Raw genomic sequence first — 5,665 nt, forward strand, 5'->3', positions numbered from 1 at the left:
GATATTCTCTTCACAACCTCTGGATAGTGATGATATAACGTCCCCATATATATACTAAAATGCTAAGTAGTAGGACAAAGGTACAGGACAGAGTCTCTCAAGTAATCTGACTATGTTAACCATGCTGACCTAACATTCAATTCCAAGATTAACAATGACCAGTTGTAACTGGTTCAACAGTTACACACACACTCCATCTGAAACACACTTTACAATATGTCTTATTAAACATGCAGACAGAATAGCTAATAATTTAGAACATTGGCAGAAGCTCTTTCATCCTGTGACACTATCATTGACTCAGCACAATAAATTTTACTATGAGTCTAAACAGAGCACAAGATAAACCATAAAGTCTGTTTCTCCCATTATTATTTTACAAAGATTAATGTGAAGAGTTTGAATCTCTTTGCAAAACAGAAATAGAGACACAGACATAGAGAACAAACATTTACACACCAAGAGGGGGAGGAAGAAGTGGGGTAAACTGATAGATTTGGACTGACAAGTATACTTTATACTATGTATAAAAAAGATAACTAAAAAAAAAAAAAAACTACTGAATAGTGTAAAGGGAAAAAAAAAGCTTAAAAACAAACACACGCATGCACACATACACACACACACAGAAAAAAAAACAAAACCTGTCAGGTAATATTTAGTCACACTCAAGGCTAATACCTTTGTCATACATTATTATAAAATTAAAATCCACTTTGACCAACTGAGCTTTAGACAAGAAGAGTGGAACCTAATCTTCTTGGCAGAACTAATTCATCCAGTCCAGAAACACTTATAAAGTGTTTACTTACATTGAAAGTGAACATTTTCAATCTATTTAGTTGGATGATCATGCAAAAAGTATGTATTGATTAAACAAATATTTACCACATATCTTATATATGCTATGTACTGGACAAAATGGTAAGAAAACTGAGCAAAATCTGGCATTTATCCATTCCTTTGTGGATCTTTTTTTGAATTACCTTTCTGACTTCCATTTTCCTTAAGACCATTTTTGGGGAATTTTTTCATAAAATAGTTAATTTGGGGCCTCTCCCGTTTCTCCATTCATTTTGCAACAGAAGTTATTATTCTTACTGTAATTGTTGTTTTATCCCCATACTGTCATTTCTTGCTACAACCCTGCTTTATTATCTATCTAAGCATCAGACTGAAAGAGATTAAGATAATTATTCTAAAACAGTTGAAGAATAAGAAGCACATGGGTGGAAGAGGATAAGAAGGCTGCCAAAAGGCTAATGGAAAAGTCAACATTTTGAAATATCAGTCTAATTTTGCACTCTCATTCCTTCCCATCTTCTTTGGAACCTCATTGGCCCTGCTCTTCTCCCTAGTGGCTAGCTTTTGCTCTTGATTTCTAAATGACAGAATATGCTATCAGAAAATAGAAAAAAATTATAAATTCTTCCTACATTCTGAAACTTAATCTCTTACATTAATAAAAAAGATTCTTGATAAAGACATGAATTCATATGCTTTATTGCAATATGGTAAAGCTTCAAATGCAGAAATACTTTTTGTTGGTTGTTGATTTTTCCCTCATGGATGTGGTGGTGAGGGAGGCTGGTAAGCAGGTTGAAAACAGAGAAATATTTCCCAATGTTTCTAATGGTTGTATGAGACATTTCTGCTGGAAAGAGGTATCGGCCAAGTACATGAGACAGAGCTAAATATCAAAACTATAGAAAACAGATGTGAATTGAAACTGATTAATGATACTATGTAGTCACAACTCAGGTCAATTCTTGATTGGTTTGAAGTAATTAACCCTCACACTTGCTACAAAATATAGATATAGGTATGTTCATTCCTTGTAACAAAAATAAAATGCAACATTCTGTAAAGCAATTATCCTTCAATTAAAAAATAAATACATAAATAAAAATTACTTCATTTTCAAAGATTCTTTTAAACACAATATCTAGTACACACACATACACAAAAATTCAATGAATAAATCAGACTCACAGACAGCTCTGATGTTGGAATTCACAACAGAGAAAGATGTTACAATGACTATCTTAAATATGTTAAAGAAAATAGTGAAAATGGAGAAACGTATAAAAGTGTTGAATTCATCATAGGTAAATCAAAAGATTATAAACAGTTATTCTAGAATTAAAAATAAAATGTCTGATATAAAAGATTAATTGAGTGAACTAAGAAAAAGACATGAACATAAAGATATGGCAATATAAATAAGGCATGTGTGTAACATCAAATGGTCTAAAATATGTTTGAAGATTCCCAAGAGGACAGGAAATAATAAATGGGGAAGAAACATATTGGAATAGATGTTGGATGAGAAATTTCTAAAATTCATGAAAGACATGAGCTAACAAGTCAAGCAGCTCAGTGAACTGATGACAGTATAAATACAGAGGAAAACACATAGAGTCACATCATAGTTGTAACTGTTGAAAATCAAAGATGAAGACAAAAATCTTGAAATTAGAATTCTAAGATGACTATCTGGGGTTTTTGGTTACTGGTGTAAAAACAACTTATCCTAGTTATTCAGTCAAGTACCAATGCGAATATTAATATCTGGTCTTTGTGTTTAATTTTTTTTAGTTTGATTAATATTTTTCTTAGGGTGTTTCACGTTGAGTTTATCCTGCTTGGAACTCTCTGGATTTCTTGTACTTGGGTGACTATTTCCTTCCCCATTTTAGGGAAGTTTTCAACTGTATTCTCCCCAAATATTTTCTCATGCCCTTTCTTTTAGTCTTCTGGGACACCTATGATTCGAATTGATTTAAAATTGTCCCAGAGTTCTCTGCATTTGTCTTCATTTCTTTTTTTTTTCTTTTTTCATCTCTGCTTCATTTATTTCCACCATTCTATCTTTTACTATACTTATCCTCTCCTCTGCCTCTGTTATTCTTCTGTTGGTTCCTTCCAGACTGTTTTTAATCTCAGTTATTGCATTGTACATTATTGATCAACTCTTCTTTATTTCTTCTAGGTCCTTGTTAAATGTTTTTAGCATTTTCTCAATCCTTTTCGAAGGTCTATTTATCTGTAATTCCATTTTATTTTCAAGATTTTGGATCATCTTTACTGTCATAGTTCTGAATTATTTTTCAGGTGGACTCCCTATCTCCTCTTTTGTTTGGTTTGGTGGATTTTTATCATATTTTTTCACCTGCTGAGTATTTTTCAGCCTTTCATTTTGTTTATATTGCTGTGTTTGGGGTGCACTTTCTGCAGGCTGGAAGGTCGTGGTTCCTCTTAATTGTGGAGTCTGCTCCCTATGGATAGGATTGGAGCAGTGGTTTGTCAACATTTCCTGGTTGGGGGAACTTGTGTCTGTGTTCTGGTGGATGGAGCAGGATCTCTTCTCTGGAGTACCGTGAAGTGTCCAGCAGTGAATTTTGGGGTGTCTATGGATTTGGTAAGGCTTTGGGCAGGCCACCTTTTAACGTTCAGGGTTGTGGTCCTGTTTTGCTAGAGAATTAACATGGTGTATCTTGCACTGGAACTTGTTGGCTCTTGGGTGGAGCTTGGTTTCAGTGTAGGTAAAGAGACTTTTGGTTGGGCTCTTACTGCTCATTAACATCTATTAATATTCCCTGGAGTCAGGATTTCTCTGATGTTCTAAAGCTCTGGAGTTGAGCCTCCTGCTTCTGGGTTTATGGCCCTCCTCTTAGAGTAACCTCAAGACTTCTCCATCCATACAGCACAGAAGATAAAACCCCTTGGTTAATGGTGAAACAACTCTCCACAGCCAGGAACACCCAGAGAGATTCACAGAGTTATACAGAGAAGAGAAATGGGAGGAAGGAGATAGAGGTGACCTGGGGGAGAAAAGGGAGAGTCAAAAGGGGAGAGAGCAATCAAGCCAGTAATCAAATCCCTAAGTGAAAATGGATACTGAAGATTAAATTCTTAAAGATACAAAATTTATAACAAATATCAAAAGGCAAAGATTAAAAACCTAGAATAGAGGTTAGACTCTCAAAAATACAATATAAAAAATACAAAAAAATCAATCACAAAAATTAATATATATGAAATTTGTTTTTGAAAAACGGTTTTTTTTTAAGGAAGGTAATAGTAGGCTATAAAAATGAAAGTTAAAAGAGTAATAAAGAACTAAATTTTTTAAAAAATTAAAAGGTGATAATGGTAAAAATATGTCTAGGAATTTCTCTAGAGCTGTTGTGGGCAGTGTGGGGTCAGTTCAGTGTGAGATAGTCCATTGTTCCAGCTTGTACTTGTTCTTAAGGTCTATAGTTGTTCCTCAAATTCACAGTCTCAGCATTACCTGTAGGGTTTTAATCTTCTGCACCTGTCATGTCCAGGGTGTTTCCCCTTTCTTTGCTTATTTTAGCTTCTGTTTGCAAGTCTCTTCAGTATCTAATTCTGGCCCTGACACAAAGGGAAAAAAAGCCACTTATTTAGGTTCACTTTTTCAGTTGTGCTATGGGAAAAGAAGGAGGGACAATGCAAACAAATATCGTTGGCATGTGTGGGGAGTGGTCACAGTGGATGGACCACTCTGGGTTTGCCACAGCCCAAGGCAACATGTACTTCCTGGATCCACACTACTCAGGCTCCAGGGTGTTCTGCAAAGGCATTGTTCCAAGTGGGCCCTGCATTTTGTATATTTCCCAGGTCTAAGCCACTCAGGTTCTCGGGTGTCCCAAGGTCACAGACCCAGTTGGGTTTTGTGCCTTTTTCCCAGGTCCAAGCCACTCAAGCAGCTGGGTGCTTGGCGAGCACACCATCACAGGTAGGCCGTGCCTCTTATGCACCTGCCTGGTCCCTCCACTTGATTTCCTGAGTGCACCATGAGGGTACAGTGCAGGGTGTGCCATGTGTCTCCTCTGGGGAGCTGACCTCAGATTGTGACACTCCTGGTGGATGTGAACCATCCAGGATCCTTGCAAGACTAGAATAGCAACTGATTAGCAACTGGCAGCCTACTCACAGTTTGGTGGAAGATGCAATCTCTGGGGCTGAGATTGCAGCAGCCCCTTGCAATCCAGCTCTGGCTGCCCCACACCTGCCTCCCTGCTCTAGGGAATGAGGACCCTAAACAGTAGCCATCTTGCTCTCCTTTGGTATTTGCTAGACCACAATCCTTTGTTCTGTGAGTGTGCCAGGGTTCACCATACAGCGTAAGAGCCTTTTACAGGAAAGATCGTTTATTTTTGGTCTCTCTGGTGATCTCACATTTTGGGTTGCTAGTTCACATTAGCCCCCTCTTTGACCTCAAGGCATTCAAGCCTAGTCCTTACCCTAAGGACCAATGCCTCCCTGCCCACCCCTGACACTGCTGAGAGACACACGAGTGTCTGAGCCGCTTCTCTGCGTGTGTTTGTTTTTTTCCCTCAGTTATGTTGCCCTCTGAAATTCCAAAGCTCCCCACTGACAAGCCTGTAAGAGGGTTTCCTGTTGTATGGAAACTTCTCCTTCATTATTCTCTCCCCAGGATGGATCTCCATCCCTAAATCCTTTGTCTCTGTTTTTATCTTTTATATTTTGTTCTAACTCCTTTCAAAGAGAGTGGGCTGCCTCTCTGGGTGCCTGGTGTCCTCTGTAAGCATTCAGAAGTTGTTTTATGGAAGTTGCTCAACATTCAAATGATTTTTGATGAATTTGTGTGGGAGAAAGTGGTCTCCCCATCCTATTC

This window comes from Budorcas taxicolor, chromosome 1 (genome assembly GCF_023091745.1).
Source record: "Budorcas taxicolor isolate Tak-1 chromosome 1, Takin1.1, whole genome shotgun sequence".
Lineage (NCBI taxonomy): Eukaryota > Metazoa > Chordata > Mammalia > Artiodactyla > Bovidae > Budorcas > Budorcas taxicolor.